The sequence below is a fragment of the Cannabis sativa genome, chromosome 1 (genome assembly GCF_029168945.1).
Source record: "Cannabis sativa cultivar Pink pepper isolate KNU-18-1 chromosome 1, ASM2916894v1, whole genome shotgun sequence".
Classification (NCBI taxonomy): Eukaryota; Viridiplantae; Streptophyta; class Magnoliopsida; order Rosales; family Cannabaceae; genus Cannabis; species Cannabis sativa.
In genome coordinates this window covers 73195806-73218306 of record NC_083601.1, presented here as the reverse complement: position 1 = coordinate 73218306, position 22501 = coordinate 73195806, and positions in this window count along the sequence as shown.

Sequence of the window (22501 nt, the reverse complement as noted above, 5' to 3'; positions counted from 1 at the left end):
GAATGCTTTGAAGTTGTCCGGAGATACGGTATGAAACTCAACCCAAAGAAGTGCACCTTCGGGGTCAAATCAGGAAAGTTCCTGGGTTTCATAGTCAGCCAAAGGGGGACTGAAGCAAACCCGGAAAAAATCCAGGCTCTCCTGAATATGCCATCCCCCAAGAAGCATAAGGATGTGCAGAGCTTGACCAGAAAGGTAGCTGGATTGAGCCGTTTTATCTCACGGTCCACGGACAAGTGCATACCCTTCTTCAACATGCTAAAGAAATGCCAAAAGTTCGAATGGTCGGACGAGTGCGAGGAGGCATTCAAAAGGCTAAAAGATCACATGGCCAAGCCTCCTATCCTATCGAAACCCGTCCTTGGAGAAGACTTGTTTCTTTACTTGGCCGTCTCCGAGCACGCGGTTAGCGCTGCCCTGGTTCGGGAAGAAGAGAAAACTCAGCATCCCGTGTACTATGTCAGTAAGCGCATGATAGGAGCCGAGACGAGGTACCCGGTCATTGAAAAACTAGTATTTTGCCTCCTGATGGCGTCATGGGAGTTAAGGCCATACTTCCAAGCCCATCCGATCAAGATTCTGACCAACCACCCGCTCCGGCAAGTTCTCCAAAAGCCTGAAGCGTTCGGAAGACTCCTCAAGTGGGCAATGGAGCTAAGTCAATTCGACTTGCACTACGTCCCCCGGATTTCTATAAAAGGCCAAGCCTTGGCAGACTTCATTACTGAATGCAACGAAGCCGAGGCAACAGCAAATACGCCGGTACCACCAATCCCCACCTGGAGGGTATTTGTAGACGGAGCTTCTAATGAGAACGGTTCAGGAGCCGGAGTGGCTATGATATCACCAACTGGACTGCGACTCCAGGCGGCCCTCCGATTTGACTTCACAGCTTCAAACAATGAGGTCGAATATGAAGCCCGATAGCGAGAAATTTTGAAATTGGCAAAAGCTGTAGGAGCCAAAAGAGTGGAAGTCTACAGTGACTCCCAACTGGTCGTAAACCAGGTATCCGGAGAATACCAAACCCACGGCGAGCGGATGGCCGCATACGTAACAATAGTCCGAGAACTGCTCCACGAGTTCGCAGACTACAAAATAGAAAGAATCCCCCGAGAAAAGAACGCTCACGCAGACTGTCTGGCTAAGTTTACCTCGGACAGCGAAATCGAAGAGCTGGGGGTAGTACCAGTGGAACGCTTGGCAGAACCAAGCATCAAAATAAAAGAGACCACACTAACGGTTGGGCAAGAACCCAGCTGGATGGTCCCCATCATAAAATACATAACAACAGGTGAGTTGCCCCAAGAGAGGGCACTGTCTCGAAAGATTCAGTATCATGCTCATCGTTATGTGATGATGGACCAAATTCTCTACCGGAGAGGACTCAGCATGCCTTATTTAAGGTGTGTATCGGACCCTGAAGCTAGACAAATCATGCTAGAGGTCCACGAAGGGTTCTGTGGAGATCATACGGGAGGACCCAGCCTCTCAAAGAAAATATTGAGGCAAGGGTACTTCTGGCCAACAATAAAAAAAGATTGTATAGACTATGTCCAAAAGTGTGACTCGTGCCAAAGGTACGCGAACATACCGAGAGCCCCTCCAAATGAGATCACCACGATGACCGGTCCACGGCCCTTCGCGGTCTGGGGAATAGATCTCATCGGGTCTCTGCCAACAGGAAAAGGAGGGGTAAAGTATGCAATAGTAGCAGTAGACTACTTCACCAAATGGACAGAGGCTGAGCCTATGAAGACAATAACTGCCAAGAAAGCATTGGACTTTGTTATCAAAAACATAGTGTGTCGATACGGCTTGCCTCACAAAATAGTCTCCGACAATGGAAAGCAATTTGATTGCGAGGAATTTACTGACTTCTGCAACCAACACGGAGTAGTGAAGAGCTTCTCCGCGGTAGCTAGGCCTCAAACAAACGGCCAGGCGGAAGCAGTCAATAAAATCCTGAAGGTCACCTTGAAGAAGAAGCTGCTGGCATGCAAAAACAACTGGCCTGAAGAATTGCCAAGGTATTATGGGCCTACCGGAAGACCCCCAGAACCACGACCGGTCACTCGCCTTTTTCAATGGCGTACGGTTGTGAAGCAATGGTCCCGGTAGAAACATTATTCCCATCCCACAGGAGGACGACTTACGATCCTGCCACGAATCAGGCACTGCTTCAAGAAGCTTTGGATCAAGTCAAAGAACTCCGGGATGAGTCTCAAATACGGATGGCTGCTTATCAAAAGAAGGTGACCAAGTATTTTAACTCTAAGGTTAAAAACAGAAAATTCGCTATTGGGGATATGGTCCTAAGAAGGGTTTTCCCAGCCACCCAGGAACCCGGAGTGGGGGTACTTGGGCCAAATTGGGAAGGACCATATGAGATCGAGGACGAGATCGGTTCCGGCACTTACAAACTAAAAAGAATGGACGGAACCACCGTGCCAAGAGCCTGGAATGCCGATCACCTCAGAAGATATTACCAGTAGCGAAATAAAACTTAGACTTTGTTCAAAGGGTTTGTACCGTCCAAATGTATACCTCCTCTACATGTTAAATAAAACTGAGTGCCTTAAAAACAAAGTTTCTATGCCACTCAGGGGGGTACTAGGGTATACCGCACGGACAGACAGAAAAACAAACTAAGTAAAATATCCTGACCCAAAGGGCAGGTCAAAAAGTATGCAAAAATAAAAAGCATAAGTATAAAAACCCTGATCCAAAGGACAGGTTAAAAAGAGAAGTATGTGGCAAAAGAAAGATCACATATAAAATATCCTGACCCAAAGGGCAGGTCATATACATATAAATGGCCCGGGAATAGGCCTTAAAAAATATTGTCTCCCCTTCGAATAAAAATTGCTACCTATATATATATAGTTCCAAGGCAGCAGCAAATATGTACAAAGAAAAAAAAAAAGAGAATAATAAAAGAAGCGGGTGGAATCTTGGTTATACTGGGTCAATCATAAGGCAGCTCAGTCAATGCGCGGAGGAAGGCGAGGTCCGATACGTGCCTCTACCATGGCATCAAGTTTCTTCTTCTTCTCCCAAAATTTGGCAATCATTTCCTCGGGTTTGGGATAGAAGGTAAGCTTGATATTTTGGTCGTTGGTAGACCAAGCCATGTAGACCCCATCATCGAAGCGCTTTGGACACCGGGCGCAGGAAACAGGAGAAAGGAGCTCGGCTCTTTTTGCCTTCTTGATGGATTGCTCCTTGTAGTCCCTGAGCTCCTTCAGCTCCGCAGCTAGAGCGGCCTTGGACTCTATGTTCACCTGGTGAGTTTCCTCTAAGGATCTCACCTTGGCAACCATCTCGTCCAAAGCCTCCCTGGCCTCCCGGAGTTCCCGCCTGGCCTTATCAGCAGCCTTGCTTTGTGCCCTCAGCTCCTCCTGGTGTTGGGCCTGTTGGGTTTTATGCCCTAAATAAAACTCTTTACAATCTGATTAGTTATCAATATAAGAAATTTGAAGTGATTGATGTTTTCGTGAATTTTACATGCTAATGGTTTAATATGTTTAATATGCTTATTACATTCATACACACAAAATCAGTTAAATCCAGATCATATGTTTATTCACAATTACAGTATCGTCAACACAGTGGAATGTGATTGTGATCATATGAATCAAAAGTTTTGGTCCCTGTTTCATCAGTGTTATTGGATTTACACTAATGTGATAATCAGTGATGATGTGTACTTACACTTGGAGTAAGTGTTATGTTCTTTCCAGGACATTAGTAAAGTATACTAGTTTCGAATGTATGGAGTATACATTGGACTGGACCGATATTGCAACTAAGTTAAGATATTACAAACTTACTGTTATACATATCTTTCCAAGTCAATATCAGTAGTTGATCTTCAGATTAAAAGAATCTAAATCCTGATATGCTTAGGCTCAACTCAGGAGTGCTATTCATGTTCTTTGATTTATTAGTTAAGCCTACTTTTGGGTCAGGGTGATACGTATATTTTGGGAACATGATAGTATGATTGAGTGGGAGTGCTGAACATAAATATGGAATCTATAGCTTCTACTGGTGTATAGAAGTTAAGTGATGATTCGCTTCGAGCTTAGCAAATAGAAGTAAATGGATGAGCTCTTGTTTAACTGACTAATTATTAGATCACTAAACACCATTTATAGGTAGCTAAGTGTTTTAAGGGGCAAAATACATTGAGGGGTGAGAACGGTAAAGAAATCCCATCTCGATGTAAATCATCTATATAGAGGATCTTTAAATCACAATAAGATTATAACAATGGTTAAATGAGATAGTATATTGGTATCGTGAAAAATACAATATGCTCTATATAAGTCTGAAAGTGCAATTCTAAGTTCTAAGAGTGGATTCAACGAAGAATTAATAAGTAGGAATTTACTTGGTAAATTTGGTTCACTTATTGGAAGCTCAGCATATAGATCCATGCTCCCCATTTTAGTTGAGAACATTCTGCTTGTAAGACTCATTAATTGATTTGTGATTGATCAATTATAATTCTAAAGTTAGACTATGTCTAATTTTATGAATTTTCACTAAGCAGGGGTGAAATTGTAAGGAAAAGAGTTTTCTAGGTTTATTTATTTATTAATGGATTTTATATGTCTAATTAATAATTAAATCAAATGACAATATTATTTAATAATCTATTTTAGTTATTAAATAATTAGTTTTGGCATTTAAAAGGTTAGAATTGGAAAATTGGCGTTTTTGAGAAAATGGAGATAAAATTTGATAAAATTGCAAAATTAAGTGAGGCCCAATAACACCATATGGCCGGCCACTTAATTAGATTTTTCAAATTAATATTTTCATTATTTTAATGCCAAATAAATCCTAACCTAAACCTAGTAGTTGCCTATAAATAGAAAGTGATGGCTCAGTCAAAACACAAGTTTTCAACAAGCCTTTCTGACAGAAATTTCTCTCTTCAGAAAACTGAGCCTTCCTCACTCTCTACCTTGGCCGAAATACCTCTCTCTCTTTTCCCTTCATCTTTTTCGTGACCCTAGTGAAAGAGTAAGTGCCCACACACAGCAAGCAGTAACTCAATCATAGATTGGAAGACTGTGAAGGATCAAAGCTTGAAGAAGAAGGACATTCGGGCTCAGATCTTGATTATACTCTGCTACAGAAAGGAATCAAGGGTTAGAGATCTGAGTGGAAGGAGACATTAATTCCGCTGCATCAATGTAAGGTTTTCTTAACTTTATATGTGTTTAATTTATCGTTTTAGAAAGTTCATATTTAGGATGTTAATAAACATACTTGTGAGTAGATCTAAGATCCTGGTAAAATAATTCCCAACAGGGCCTCCAACCTGTCCCTCCGTTGGGCCTCGTCCCGGATCATGGCTTCTGCCTGATCCTCCCTCCGTTTGGCCTCCTCCTCTTTGTCCTTGGCAGCCGCCTCCTGGCGCTCAGCAGCCTCTTGGTAGATCTGCCTTTCCGCAGTAAGGTCCTGGAGGACCTTCCTGACGTCGTTCATGTCCCCAAAGTCAGACAGAACGAAGCCGTGATTTATGATGTTCTTGGAGAGGCGGCCAGCCTCAGCAGCAAGCTGAACAATAACACAAGTGTAAGAGAAAAATTCCCAAGAAGAAAAATAAAGGGAAAAGAAAAATTGCAAAGTACTTACCACGGTGAGGGAATGGCTGAGGTCCTGGACCTGGAAGATAGAGTTCAGGGAGGCACAAGTGGCGAACCTCTTAGGCACGCACCAGGTAAGCTGAGAAGCAAACTCGCTGGTCATCTCCGCGGCAAAGGGAGCCAAGGTGGGCCTAAGGAAGCAGCGGAACCAGTCCGACAGGGGGTCCAAGTTAAGGTCCCACGGATCCTGGTACTCCGGGTTGTTGATACTCTCCTGTACCTCAACCCGCAAAACCCTCCTAAGGGCTTCCACCTCGGCATACCCCCGGGAGTATTCGTCCATGGCATAGTTATGCTTGGCTATCCGGAGCTCTTGCCTCACCTCATCCCCGGGGACCGGAGTTAGCACGATATTGGGGGGAGCAGGATTTTCTTCCATGGGGGAGACCCCGCTGTCGAGACCATGGGCAGGAGTGTCGGCTCTCCGAGGCTTCTTGGGCTCGTCCTGGGCAATCATCTTGCCCTTGCGCTTACGAATCAGAGCCACCTCAGGCTCCTCTTCGCCTTCTTCAGCCTCCTCCGGAAGGGCCCGGAGCTCTCCCGCACCCTCGGCGACTTCCTCAGAAAAGCCCCATTGCTTTCCTTGGCCTTCTCCCGGAAGCACCTCCTCATCGTCCACTAAATCAATAGTGTCAGGGGGAGCGCTAGAAGAGACCTTCAGGGAAGGGGCTATGGGGGAAGAGGTAAAGGCCGAAGGAGCCACGGGAGTGTGAACTCCAGCAAGCTGTTCCAAGATGGCATCCATGGAGACACCTGTTTCACAAAAATAAGCAAGTGTTAGATATCCGTGGGAAACCACTTACACAAGATACAGAAAATAAGCTACTCCTACCCGGACTTCCTAATTCGGCCCTAGCAAAGTCCTGAACTTTAATGCTGGCAGCATCATCTCCGAGATAGCTGTCCGAAGGCCGGAACCAGTTGGACGTAATGTAATGTAAAGCCCACTTAGTTAATTTGGAAATTATCAGTTAATTATGATTAATTATGAAATTATTTATAGCTATTTAAATAATTTATTATACTGTTATTTATGGAATTCAGAAATGCATGGTTATGTTGTTCAGTAGTTTTCATATTTTGCATTTCCGGTGCCCGGTATTTTGGAACTCGGCGTTTGGCTCAGTAGAAATCACAACTTAGTATGTTAGCAGTTTGGGGACGGGTTTTAGACATTGGGAATGTCGGGATTGGCCGGGAATTTAGAATGTCCCAAAAATACCCCTTTAGTGATTTTTATGTGATTTTAGTATGGAGGGGCAAAATGGTCTTTTTGCCCCAATGACTTTTTGTCTTTTAGTGAATTGATTATTTGAATTTAAATGGTTATTTTATTATATTTAGTGGCTGAAATAAAATGGTTTAAGTGGCATTATTCTTTTATTTTTCTCATTTCAACACTTAGCAAAATTAGAAAAAAACTTTGAAAAAGAAAACACTCTCATTTCTCTCTCTATTTCGGCTGAAGCTTTGGGCAGCAAGGAGCTGTTTTCTCCTTTGATTTTTGCTTGTTAATTCATCTCCTCTAAAGGTCCTTTGCAAGCTAGGTTAGCTCATCTTCTTCCTTCTTTAAATTCTTGAGTTTTTGATGAAAAAAGTTGAGTAAATGCATGATTATTTGAGTATGTTGTTGCTGTGTTTAATTGTTGTTTACAGAAGCTTAATTAGGTTTAAAATGAATGGATTATCTAGGTTTTAATGCATGCTAGTTGTGTTGTTCAAGGTTTGGAATTTTTAAGCTTAAAAATGTGATTTTGAAGAAAATGGAGAAATTGGTTGCTGTGTTTGTGGTGGTTGTTTTCTATTGTTTGCAGAGGCTTATTTATGCTTGTTTTAGTAGATTCTAGCTTGTTTGAATGCATGTTTGTGGGAATTGCTCAAGTTTGAGTTTAGAACTCAAAGCTTGAGCTTTAATGGCAATTTGTGTATCTGTGAATTCTAGGTTAGTTTGATGCCTTGGATTTGTTCTTTGGGGTATTTAGAGCAGGTCTGGAAGGTTTGGATTAAATTGGGTTTGATTTGGTTGAGTTAGGAATTGTTGAAAAATTCCTGCGAGGAACCGGAATTCCGGTTGTGCATCCGGAATTCCGGATGGGGTCCTGAATTTCCCGAGCCGAATTCGGTTGGGCAATAGGTCTCTTAGGTTGGGGAATTTTCAGAACCCGTGTTTTTCCTCGTTTTTATGTTTTAAGGGGTATTGCCATGCTTTTTATCGATAGGGAAACTTCTAGTTCCTAGTTTTAGTCCCCGGGAAGTGATTTAGCGTATCACTTATAGTGTTGTGATTTTTATGGTTTAGGAGCCGATGTCCGCCACTCGGCTAAAGTTCCGGTCGGGTTGGACCCAGGCACACTGAAATCGGAATCCAGGTAAGATTAGTATAACAGTATCCATATGTAGATTACATGTTTAGCGTGCATGTAGGAAGCCTGTTAGATTACATTCGTTATGTATATAGGCTTCGAACCATCCAACCCTGTCACGTCGGTACAGGCTGGAGTATGACCAAGACGGCCGGAGTATGGCCAGGTTCGGCCGATCAGCCGACATTTGGTTGGTGGTTCGGTGCTATTGACCTATCCCGTCGATACGAGGCTGGAGTATGACCAGTAGCCGGAGTATGACCGGTTCGACCGATCAGGAGGATACTTGTCAATAGTACTGTCCCTGTGAACGTTCAAAACTCAGTACCGTGTTGGACACGGCAGTAGCGGGACTCAGTATCGTGTTGGACACGGCAGTTAGAATTATGTATGAGTATTATTATGCTTTTCTTACTGAGTCTGTCGACTCACAGTTTACGTTTATGTGTTTGTAAAGGCAAGGCTAAAGCTGATGGGCCGTGAGCGAGCTTGAGAAGATTGTACATGTCGGGGCGGTTAGGCCTGGAGCGTACGATCCTCGGGACAGCAAGGCTGAATTTTTGTAACTGGTCGTTAGACGACCTTTATTTTATGTAACAGTTAAACAGTTAAAACTTTTTGTAAATAATTTTATAATCGGGATCCCGAGTCTTTTGTAATATTGTTTTATAAGTTTAATTAAAAAGGAAAATTTTAATTAATCACGTTTTTCCATAAACCTCGTTGATTAGCAACGAGCTGCACAGTACGTTTAAAAATCACGTAATACGCCTATGGTAGTTAGGGTGTTACAATTTGGTATCAGAGCCGCCAGGTTGTCTTCCGAAGATCGTCACGACATGTACAATCATCATCAGCAGTTAGCTCGTTTCACGGTTCAGTAAGCCTTTATTGCTTTAGGAGTTTATTTTATTCAGTTATGAAAAAGAAAAGCCTGTTAGGAAGCATGTTAGTAGCCTGATAGTAGAATAGGCGCATGTTTCGTTTTTAATTTCCAAATTAAGCGGCATTAGTAAGCTCTCCTTGAATACGACCTGATATGCCAACTCTTGGTTTCGCAGGCGGTTCTAACTAGATGGACGCCAGGCGGACTACCAGGAGTCAGGGCAACTCCGTAGGGTCGAACCAAGGACAGGGAGCTCAGTTTCCCCCACCTGCTAGGGGCCGAGGTAGAGGTTCTCGAGGCGGGGCTCGTGGCCGGGGTGATGAGAACCCACCACAGGCTGCCCAGGCTCCCCCAGCCGATCAGGGAGCCCAGAACTGGGAGTTACGGTTTGCGGAGATGCAAGCCCGGATCGAAGAAAAAGAACTCGAGATTCAGAGGTTGAGACAGCAGGGTGCTCCTGCAGTTCCAGTGCCCGTATGTAACGTCCCCGCTTCAAGCCTCCATTGGGTCCTTACACCCACGGAATGAATGGCTCTTATACACGAGTACGTCACTTTGGCTGCTTCATGGACTGATGACTGACCCTACAGACCAACACGAGTGTTTCCAGCGTGCTTTGTCCTCACTCACACGCTTCCTGGGCAAACTTCCCAGGAGGTCACCCATCCTTGAAATTGCTCCAGGCCAAGCACGCTTAACTGTGGAGTTCTTTCGAGATGGGCTACCGAAAAACAAGATGCACCTTGTTGATATAGGTAGTACCAATCAATCCATTTAACCTCTCTTCAACTGTGTAGTCCCATACCTACAAAGTCTCAGAATCATCCCGCTTGACCTTCCCCAGGCGATGTGGGATTGCACAGCTTACCCGGTATTTTCCCTTACGGATCACGGGACTACTGACTGTCACACCGTAGTTCCAGTGGCACCTGCCCCTGCTGCCCAGGCCGAGATAGTGGTGGCGGCCCATAGATTGGAACCTCTGTATGAGCGGTTCCGGAAGCAAGCACCTCCGGTTTTCCTGGGAGGTCCGGACGTAATGAAAGCCGAGCAATGGCTGACGGTGATCACCAAGATTCTGAATTTCATGGGTGTCACCGGTAACGACAGAGTGGTGTGCGCCACGTTTCAGTTCCAGGAGGACGCTTTGGTCTGGTGGGACATGGTGTCTCAGATCCATGACGTCACCACCATGACTTGGGAAAGGTTCCAGGAACTCTTCAACGCAAAGTATTACAACGAGGCGGTCAGAAGCGCCAAGAGAAAAGAGTTCGCTCACCTGACCCAGCGTGAGAACATGAGCGTCACTGAGTATACTACTCAGTTTGATCGGTTGGCGAGGTTAGCCTCGGGAATTGTGCCGACCGACTTCAGCAAGAAGGAAAAGTATCTGGACGGGTTGAATGCCAGGATCAGGCATGACTTGATGATCACCACCGACGATAGCACCACCTATGCTCAGATGGTGGAGAAGGCACTGCGAGCTGAGGGCGCAGTTGGGTGCATGTCAGAGTCAGCCAGTACTCCGGTGAGTGGCGGAGCTCTTACCCCTCCTGCATCAGGCTATAGCAGGGGGAGTAGTGGTTCGGCCATTGATCAGAGGAAGAGAGCACCCACTGCTTCCGGTGGCTCGAGTCAGAACAAGAGGTTCCGGGGGAACCAGAACAGAGGGAGTCGTCCTGGTGGTACTGAGACCCGATTCTCCTATCCCGAGTGCCCTAGCTGCAAGAGGCACCATCGGGGCGAGTGCAAAGGTCAGGGATGCTTTCATTGTGGCATGCCCGGACACTTCAAGAGGGACTGTCCCCAGCTCCGACCAGAGGCACCGAGAGCTCCAGCGATACCCACTCCAGCCAGGGTGTTCGCTATCACTCAGGCTGATGCAGATGCCAGCCCATCAGTTGTCACAGGTCAGCTTTCTATTAACGACTCACTATATTCAGTGCTGTTTGATTCTGGGGCTACACATTCTTATGTGGCGGCCAGAGCTTTTAGTAAATTGGGTAGACCCTATGATAGATATGAATCAGGGTTTGGGACCCTGTTACCTGGCGGAGAATTGGTTATCTCCAATAGGTGGATTAGGTCTATGCCGATCAGGATAGATGGTAGAGAGTTAAGCGCTGATCTGATAGAGATGAGTTTAGTCGAATTCGATATTATTTTAGGAATGGATTTCCTATCTAAATATTCGGCGAGCATTGACTGTAAAAGGAAGATGGTGGTCTTCCAACCGGAAAGTGAAGAACCATTTGTATTTGTTGGTTCAGTTCAGGGATCTCGGATCCCGGTGATCTCGGCTATGTCAGCGAGAGAATTGTTGCACGGCGGTTGCTTAGGGTTTCTGGCCGTGGTGGTGGACACCAATCGGCCAGATACAATTCGGCCAGAAGACATCAGGGTGGTTCGGGAATTTTTGGATGTTTTTCCCGAAGAACTTCCAGGGTTACCACCTCAGCGGGAGATTGATTTCGTGATAGACTTGGCACCAGGGGTGGAACCGGTTTCCAAAGCCCCGTATAGGATGGCTCCAGCTGAACTTAAGGAATTAAAGATTCAGCTCCAAGGGTTGCTTGACATAGGGTTCATTCGGCCCAGTGTGTCACCCTGGGGAGCCCCGGTTTTATTCGTCAAGAAGAAGGATGGATCTATGAGGATGTGCATCGACTACAGGGAGTTGAACAATCTGACGGTGAAGAATAAATATCCATTACCTAGGATCGATGACTTATTCGATCAGCTTCAGGGGAAGACGGTCTTTTCTAAGATTGATCTCCGTTCGGGTTATCATCAGTTGAGAATCCGAGAGGAGGACATTCCAAAGACGGCTTTCCGCACTAGGTATGGACACTACGAGTTTCTGGTTATGTCATTCGGACTAACCAATGCTCCTGCAGCATTCATGGACCTGATGAATAGAGTATTCAAGGATTTCCTCGATATCTGTGTGATTGTGTTTATCGACGACATCCTCGTGTACTCTCAAACAGAAGAGGAGCATGAGTTACATCTTCAGATGGTACTGCAACGGCTTCGAGAACATAAGCTTTATGCCAAGTTCAAGAAATGTGAGTTCTGGCTATCTCAGGTGTCCTTCCTAGGGCACATTGTGAGCAAAGATGGGATCAAGGTGGATCCCGGGAAGATTGAATCCGTCAGGGATTGGCCAAGACCGAAGACAGTGACAGAGATCAGAAGCTTCTTGGGTTTAGCTGGGTACTACCGTAGGTTCGTCGAATGGTTCTCCAAAATTTCAATGCCCCTAACCGAGCTTACAAAGAAGAATCAGCGGTTTATCTGGTCAGATAAATGTGAAGCTAGTTTTCAGGAGCTGAAACAGAGGTTGATTACTGCTCCAGTGCTAGCTTTGCCTTCGGACAAGGAGAAGTTCGTAGTATATTGTGACGCATCCAAACAAGGTTTGGGGTGTGTGTTGATGCAAGCCGATCGGGTCATCGCTTATGCCTCCCGTCAGTTAAAGGATTATGAACAGCGATACCCGACTCATGATTTAGAATTGGCCGCAGTGGTTTTTGCACTGAAGATTTGGCGGCATTACCTTTATGGGGAGAAGTGTGAGATCTATACCGACCATAAAAGTCTCAAGTATTTCTTTACTCAGAAAGATTTGAATATGAGACAAAGGCGTTGGTTGGAATTAGTGAAGGATTATGATTGTGAGATCCTCTATCATCCCGAAAAAGCCGATGTAGTGGCCGATGCCCTGAGCAGAAAGGGTCCCGGGCAAATAGCTAGTATGGTTCAGATCTCACCTCAGCTAGCGGAGGACATGGTTAGATCCAGCATTGAGTTTGTGGTAGGTCAGCTTCACAACTTAACGCTGCAATCTGATCTGTTGGAAAGAATAAGAGTCGCTCAGATGATAGATCCAGAGTTAGTAAAGGTCCGAGATGAGGTGTTGGCTGGTCAAGCCAAGGACTTTACAGTGTCAGACAGTGGGATGCGTTTGTATAAAGCCAGGGTTTGTGTTCCGAACAGTGTGGAACTTAGGAATGAGATCTTTGAGGAGGCTCATTCTACCCCGTATTCTCTGCATCCCGGCACCACTAAGATGTACCAAGATTTGAAACCGTACTTCTGGTGGAGCGGTATGAAGAAGAATTTGGTAGAATTCGTATCGAGATGCCTCACTTGTCAGCAGATTAAGGCTGAACATCAGAGACCAGCAGGGTTGTTACAGCCTTTAACCCTACCAGAATGGAAATGGGAAGATATCACGATGGATTTTGTGGTCGGGTTACCTAGGACCACGGGTTTATTTGATTCCATCTGGGTAGTGGTGGATCGATTTACGAAATCTGCTCATTTTCTGCCGGTTAGAACAACATTTACAGTGGATCAGTTGGCAGAACTGTATGTCAGAGAGATAGTGAGACTTCACGGAGTACCGAAGTCTATAGTTTCGGACAGGGATCCGAAGTTTACCTCCAAATTTTGGCAAAGTTTGCAACGAGCAATGGGTACAAGGCTGAAATTTAGTACAGCATTCCATCCTCAGACAGATGGTCAGTCCGAAAGGACAATTCAGATATTGGAGGATATGTTGAGAGCCTGTGTTATGGACTTTGAAGGCTCATGGAATAAGTATCTACCGTTGATAGAATTTTCTTACAACAACAGTTATCAGAGTACGATAGGGATGGCTCCCTATGAACTGTTGTACGGTAGGAAGTGTAGATCCCCTATCCACTGCGATGAAACAGGGGAGAGGAAATACCTAGGTCCAGAGTCAGTTCAGCGGACCAATGAGGCGATAGAGAAGATAAAAGCTAGAATGCTTGCCTCACAGAGCAGACAGAAGAGTTACGCAGATCCGAAACGCAGAGATGTTGAGTTCCAGGTAGGGGAACATGTGTTTTTACGGGTATCTCCGATGAAGGGGATTAAACGTTTCGGGAAAAGAGGCAAGCTATGCCCTAGATTTACAGGACCTTTCGAGATTCTCGAGAAGATAGGTCAAGTGGCATATCGGTTAGCATTGCCTCCAGCTTTATCAGCAATTCACAACGTATTCCATGTCTCGATGTTGAGAAAATACGTTTCAGACCCCTCTCATATACTCAGTTATGAGAGTCTTGAGCTTCAGCCAGACATGACTTATGAGGAACAGCCAGTGCAGATCCTGGATAGAAAGGATAAAGTCCTTCGGAATAAGACCATAGCGTTGGTCAAGGTTCTCTGGAGAAACAGTAAGGTGGAAGAAGCCACCTGGGAGCTAGAGTCAGATATGAGAGCTCAATATCCAGAGTTATTCAGGTTAGATTTCGGGGACGAAATCCTTTTAAGGGGGGATAGTTGTAAAGCCCGCTTAGTTAATTTGGAAATTATCAGTTAATTATGATTAATTATGAAATTATTTATAGCTATTTAAATAATTTATTATACTGTTATTTATGGAATTCATAAATGCATGGTTATGTTGTTCAGTAGTTTTCATATTTTGCATTTCCGGTGCCCGGTATTTTGGAACTCGGCGTTTGGCTCAGTAGAAATCACAACTTAGTATGTTAGCAGTTTGGGGACGGGTTTTAGACATTGGGAATGTCGGGATTGGCCGGGAATTTAGAATGTCCCAAAATACCCCTTTAGTGATTTTTATGTGATTTTAGTATGGAGGGGCAAAATGGTCTTTTTGCCCCAATGACTTTTTGTCTTTTAGTGAATTGATTATTTGAATTTAAATGGTTATTTTATTATATTTAGTGGCTGAAATAAAATGGTTTAAGTGGCATTATTCTTTTATTTTTCTCATTTCAACACTTAGCAAAATTAGAAAAAAACTTTGAAAAAGAAAACACTCTCATTTCTCTCTCTATTTCGGCTGAAGCTTTGGGCAGCAAGGAGCTGTTTTCTCCTTTGATTTTTGCTTGTTAATTCATCTCCTCTAAAGGTCCTTTGTAAGCTAGGTTAGCTCATCTTCTTCCTTCTTTAAATTCTTGAGTTTTTGATGAAAAAAGTTGAGTAAATGCATGATTATTTGAGTATGTTGTTGCTGTGTTTAATTGTTGTTTACAGAAGCTTAATTAGGTTTAAAATGAATGGATTATCTAGGTTTTAATGCATGCTAGTTGTGTTGTTCAAGGTTTGGAATTTTTAAGCTTAAAAATGTGATTTTGAAGAAAATGGAGAAATTGGTTGCTGTGTTTGTGGTGGTTGTTTTCTATTGTTTGCAGAGGCTTATTTATGCTTGTTTTAGTAGATTATAGTTTGTTTGAATGCATGTTTGTGGGAATTGCTCAAGTTTGAGTTTAGAACTCAAAGCTTGAGCTTTAATGGCAATTTGTGTATCTGTGAATTCTGGGTTAGTTTGATGCCTTGGATTTGTTCTTTGGGGTATTTAGAGCAGGTCTGGAAGGTTTGGATTAAATTGGGTTTGATTTGGTTGAGTTAGGAATTGTTGAAAAATTCCTGCGAGGAACCGGAATTCCGGTTGTGCATCCGGAATTCCAGATGGGGGTCCTGAATTTCCCAGAACCGGAATTCCGGTTGGGCAATCGGTCTACCGGTTGGGGAATTTTCAGAACCCGTGTTTTTCCTCGTTTTTATGTTTTAAGGGGTATTGCCATGCTTTTTATCGATAGGGAAACTTTTAGTTCCTAGTTTTAGTCCCCGGGAAGTGATTTAGCGTATCACTTATAGTGTTGTGATTTTTATGGTTTAGGAGCCAGTAATCCGCCACTCAGCTAAAGTTCCAGTCAGGTTGACCGGCACACCTGAAATCGGAATCCAGGTAAGATTAGTATAACAGTATGCATATGTAGATTACATGTTTAGCGTGCATGTAGGAAGCCTGTTAGATTACATTAGTTATGTATATAGGCTTCGAACCATCCAACCCTGTCACGTCGGTACAGGCTGGAGTATGACCAGCAGCCGGAGTATGACCGGTTCGACCGATCAGGCTGACATTTGGTTGGTGGTTCGGTGCTATTGACCTATCCCGTCGGTACAGGCTGGAGTATGACCAGCAGCCGGAGTATGACCGGTTCGACCGATCAGGAGGATACTTGTCAATAGTACTGTCCCTGTGAACGTTCAAAACTCAGTACCGTGTTGGACACGGCAGTAGCGGGACTTAGTATCGTGTTGGACACGGCAGTTAGAATTATGTATGAGTATTATTATGCTTTTCTTACTGAGTCTGTCGACTCACAGTTTACATTTATGTGTAGGTAAAGGCAAGGCTAAAGCTGATGGGCCGTGAGCGAGCTTGAGAAGATTGTACATGTCGGGGCGGTTAGGCCTGGAGCGTACGATCCTCGGGACAGCAAGGCTGAATTTTTGTAACTGGTCGTTAGACGACCTTTATTTTATGTAACAGTTAAACAGTTAAAACTTTTTGTAAATAATTTTATAATCGGGATCCCGAGTCTTTTGTAATATTGTTTTATAAGTTTAATTAAAAAGGAAAATTTTAATTAATCACGTTTTTCATAAACCTCGTTGATTAGCAACGAGCTGCACAGTACGTTTAAAAATCACGTAATACGCCTATGGTAGTTAGGGTGTTACATGTAAGCTGAAGGACCTAAGGGAATAGGTTCCGGAGGGCCAGAGCCCATCCGGGACCGACCTAGAAAATCTCCTAAGTTTGAAAAGTAAAATTCCTTTAAACGATCCCCCCACCGGGTCGATGGCATCCTAAACCTATGAAGACGCTCGTCGAACCCTACAGGCCTACGACTAGCGTTTTCACCAACGGAAGGAACATAACGAATTATCAAAGGAGACTTACCGCCGGCACCGGAGGTGCTAGCTCCAAGAGCCCCTGAGTTTGGCTCTGGAACCGAAGGCTGTGGCCTGGGGGCTTTTCTCTCCGAAGAATCCTCAATGCGGAGGGGCCTCCCGGCGGGACGATCCCCAATCTCTTCTTGAAGAATCTTGTCAAAAAATTTAGCCTCGGACTTCCCGGCAATCGCTTGGCTTCTTCGTACCACCGGACCCCCCACGCGAAGTCCCCTCCCCGAGGCCGCCTGGGCCTGAGAGTATGCCTTCTCCTGGGCCTTCCGGTAGAGATAGTCCTGATATTTTTTCTCTGCCGTGGCGATAATCTCGTCCCGGAAAGTCTTCTCCGCGACCGGCGCCCTTACATTGGGACAGATGACCCGTGAGAGGATAGAGTCCTCCACGGATTGATGCGGAAGGATAAGTTTGGCCTTCCTGCAGTTTTCCGTGGTGACCAAACCCCCGACGTCGAGATCGGCTCGGTCGTAGGAGGCAAAGGCCTGGGCCCTCCGGAGGAAGGTCTGTGTAGGGGCCGTCCGCTGATAGGGTGGGATCCTCACCCACTCAGTAAGGAGCTCCGGGTGATCCACTGCCCTGAACCCGGAGGAAAAGAAAAAGCGATGGCGATACTCCTTGACGTGAGTCTGCCTATTATACGGAACCACCCCTTCGTTAGCGGGATGGATCCGGAACCCATAAAAACCGTCCTTAAGTTTGTCCTCTTTCTTGGGGACGGATACAAGTTCATAAAAATACAAAATTTCTGCCGGGCGAGGAGATCTCCATCCGCGGGCGGCATAAAAAATAAATAAGCCTGAGAGCAGGCAATAAGCTTGAGGAATGAGTTGGTATGGCGCAAGGCCGACAAAAACAAGAAAATTAACAAAGTAGTCCTGAAGTGGGAGCATGGCACTGGCCATCAGGTGCGTCTGGCTCCAGGCTCCGAAGCCGCCGTAATTATGGTTAGGCGTCTCCGAGTCGCGAGGTGGCTGGTGATAGGTCCCCGAAGTGGAAGGTTTGATCCCAGCAACGTCCACAATATTCTCCAGTTGATGGGGACAGGTTAAGGTGGAATGAAGCTCAGCCGCTTCAGTTGCTCGGGACTTATACCCCTCCTGGGCAACGGGTCCCAGGGAAACCTCCTCCAAAGTGGCCATGCGTTTCCCGCTCTTCTTCGAAGACTTCGAACCAGAGGCAGACATTTTCTATTCTGTGAAAAACAAAAAAGAAAGAGAAAATTCCAGCAATTAGGTCCCATACCAAACCCTAAGTCAAGAAAAAGGGAATGGGGGTCCCCTAACCGCTGGAAAGAGGCCCCCTCCGGACACGTGTCACATGGGAAACCCTAGAAAGATTCCCTGAACAAGTGTCGGGTGCAGTAAAATCGCAGAAGGTGGTTTTACACAGTAAGGGGAACAGAAAGAAAAAGACCCTATTCTATGCCCTAAGCAACCGTTGAACGAAGAACGTATGGTTTTCTTCAACGAAAATGCACAATAATAACAGAGGCATGATAATGGCGATCCTACAACTAAAGCAGTAAACACGAAACAGAATACATGAAGAACCCAAACACTTGCATACCCAGAAATCTCAAAATGCGAACCCAGAAAAAACAAACAAAGCAAGTAAAAGCATGTCATTACCAAAGGATGAAAGAAACTTACAGTGAAGTGTTGAACTGGGGGTCCTGATTTTAGTCGAGTAAAGACGAGAAGGACTGATAACAGCAAGCAAGGAAGAACTGGGAAAAATGGCAAAGTGTTCAAAAGTTTCGTGCTGTTTTTGAAGAATTTTCTCTCTGGGAAATTCGAGCAAAAATGGCAAGGAATGGAAAGTAACCGAAATGAAGGAAAGGTGGTGGCTTTTATAGGCAAAAGTGCATGAGGAACAGGCGTCACCACCTACCAATCGAACGGTGGGGGAAACGCACGATTCGAATACCCAAAGATCAACGGGCCAGATTGAGTTGCAATAAAGGCGGTGGAAACGTTTGAGTATCCGCCTGACACCATTAATGCGCCGCATCAATCAATGGGCATGAAACGAATCGACCTCTGCAAAAAGCGAATCGCTGCATTTAATGCCATCATTAGACGCACCCTCACGCGCCCCAAGCTCGTGTCGGGAAATCGAGGAGTCGGCCGGAGACACCTCTGCAAAAAGCAAATCGCTGCATTAAATGCCATCATTAAATACGCCCCCACGCGCTCTGAGCTTGAGCCAGGGAACCGAGGAGTCAACCGGAGGCACCTGAGCAAGCCTTGGTTTATTTTCCAAGTAAACAAGGCTTGGGGGGTAAATGTTGCCCCTGATTTCACCCAATATACGTGGACCAATCGAACAGGGACACGTGGATCAGATAATTTGTAAATATTTGCTAAGTCTTTGTATGCCACAAGGAAGCACCCTGGGCATAGGTCCCGGAGGAGGCACCCGGAGTGCAAGGTGCTCCCGGAAGCTCGCATAACATAAAGCCTCTCCGTGAGGTGTCAGGCTTCTCCTGAGCAATCAAGTCGCATTTAATGCCTTTTGCATGGGAGGAAGCGTGTTGGGGGCTGCAACACGCAATAAAGTACGACGGCACAATCTCCAAACGGCGGCGCCACGGTAATGATCATTTAAGTCTGGGCCGACGGCTCTTACTGCGAAGAGTCACATCAATCACAAGGCAAAAAGGACATTCCTCATAAAAACCCTACAGCACCTAGGGATTTGACCATGCATTACTCATGGTATATTCATTGGGAATACTCAACTTTATGGATACTTACAGATACGTTTGTAAGAACAATTCTAGGGATTACCCCACCAAAACACTATAAATACCCCCTCAAAGCTCATTAAATGGGATCGAGAATCTTGGGCTGCATATGAGCAAGAAGAGTAAATACTCACCAAGAACATTCTCTGTATTTATAAGGGTGACATTCTCTCAAGTGTAGAATCTGTATTAAATACATCCATTAATAACAAAGACTCGTGGACTAAGGCTCATTAACGCCCCAACCATGTAAAAATCCTTCTCTCACTTTCTTACAGCTCAATATTATAATCATATTTTGGTAGTTGCCGAAAATCTCGGTCAACAATTTGTAATAATGGTTGATTTTTAAAATTATTTAAAATTATATAAAAGTATAAAATAATTATTAAGATATCATCATTCAATAATTATAATAATGAGTGATAATAAATCAAATAATTAAATACTTACCATTTATATATTGTATAATAAATTGAAAATAATTTTCTTCATAATAGATAAAATGTATAATTATAGGAAAATAAATTATTATGCACATTTATTGTAATAAAATTATATAATGTATACATTAGTGTAAATTGCCCTTAAGAGGAATTACATATAACTCCAACTCTCACAAACCGACTTTAATAGCTTATGACAGTTGTCAACTATATTTCAACATTAGTTGTTGACCTGTCAAAACTTAAACATAAACTCAAAAAATGCACATGCTCAAATAAATATACAAGGAGCCCTAATAACACACATAATTTACTACGTACACACAAAAATAAAGTTCCTACATTTTAAACTTTATTGTAAGAGTTGGAATAAGTATGATGGTTGATCTCTTTCCATATAGGCAAAAATCTGAATGGTCCCAACCATAGACAATCGTAGGCACGTTGAGTTTAGGTCATTGATCATATGGGTGTGAATTGTTTGTAGGTTTGCCATAGCTGTAGCCTAGGGACCCAAAACAAATGCTGTGTTAAATCCCAAGGTAGGATATAGGCAACTATCAAGTTAGAAAATCATCATCCAAATTTAAAGGATTAAACGTAATTGTTGTCTGTGACCAGCTCAAAAATTGGCCTCCTCATAAGGTAACAGTGTGTACGTGTCCTAGATTGCAATGGTTGACCAATAATACCAACCATTGTGGAGCCAAAGAAGCCACCAAAAACAATTCAACGAATTTCGAAATCGAGGCCACAAGCCGTGACTTTAGCTCGATGAATTAGTTGGAGTCGTTTCAAGCTCTTGCCTAGGTCGAATTGAAAAAAGAAATAGCCTTTTATTTTTCACAAATTGAAGTTTTAATTGAATTTTGACACAACAGTAGTTTAAATTCCTTAACTTGTTCACACACCAAAAGAACATTTCTCACCACTTACATTTAGACTTCCATAAAATGTTATTCAATTCTATAAATAAATAATAATAGAAAAAGTAGCCGTAACACATAAAGCCGGTTATAAATATATATTTATATGATATTTTAAAAAATAATTATATTAAATCATAATCTTACATAAAATAATAAAAATATAAAAATATATACAGTAGAACCTCTATTTAAGAATACTCTATTTAAGAATAACCTCTAATTTGTTATAAAAAAAATCAAGTCCCGATTTAGGCCAGTTATAAATAAGAATAACTTCTAAATTGTAATTAGTTATACATTTTCTAAGTCTCGTATTAACAAAGTATATCTCTATATAAGAATAATTACATCTTAATAAAATATATACATGTATTTTGTAAATTTATTTATGTAAAATTAATAATTTTATTTTAAATTATAATACATGTATGAAATTATATTTACTTTAAAATATTTCTATTTTTTTGGTTTTTTATTTTTTTTAGTGAAACTCTATTTAGTTATAATCTCCCAATTAGAATATAATTTAGATCAAGTATATTCTTAGATAGAAATTCTAATGTATATATATTAAATAAGAGTGCAGTTAAGAGGACTCGAACCACCCAACCCACCACAATAAAAATGCTAAACCCAAGGCACCAATACAAATAATGGTAGCACACTGCAAAATATATTAATAATAAGATATGTACTATAATACGTTTGTTTTCAAAACTAAATGTGTGCTCAATAGGGACCGTGTAAAACAACAGTCTTCTTGCCATTTATACCAACGTTGTGCTGTACTTCTGCGTAAATTTGTTGGCTAGTAATTTATATATGTTCATTTACAAAAAATTATATATGGTCTTGTTTTTGTCTGCTTTACGTGGATACTGGATAGTATCATTTATTAGTTTGGGCCTTTCTGCGTAGGGGCCGTCCTATTCTTCGGCCGGACTATTCAGCTAATGATGTTTTTAGAGAAATGTGAAAGAGAATGTAATAGCAATTTTTTCGAAACTTACAAAAACACTGACTTTTAACTCAATTTTTATACAAATAATGTCATAGACAGAAATTACTTTTATACTGTCTTAGTTAAATTTTTTTTAAACACTAAAAAAAAAATAAGGCATCCATCTTTTACACCCACGGACAGAACCACCATAGGAACACCAAAACAATCGAAAAATAATCATTAATTCCGGTGAGATTTAAAAAAAAGACAAAGTGAAATCGGCGTTAAATAAATGATCATGACAAAATAACTGTAAAACAACACTAAAACAAATCAAACAAAATAAAAAAAAAAACATGATTAAAAAAATTACAAAATGTTCTGCAGCCTCAATACCCAATGCAATAGCAGTTATATTTGCAAACTTAATCTGAAAAAATCAGAACAAAAAAATTACTAAACAACACAAAAATAAATGTAAAACAATAAGCAGATATAACCACTTAAAAAAACATAAAAAAACCACACATCTCAAAACTTTTTTTCCAAGTGAGCTCCTCAAATGTATTTTGAGGAGAACCAAAATAAAAAAAAATAATCACAAAATAACCATAGAGAAGGAAGAAGAAATGTATTTTATAACCTCCATCTTCCACACACACACACGGATAAAACCACCACAATACCACGAGAACACCTAGAAAACAATCATTAATTCCAGCAAGATAGAGCAAGAACAGTGAAATCGACGTTATAAAAAA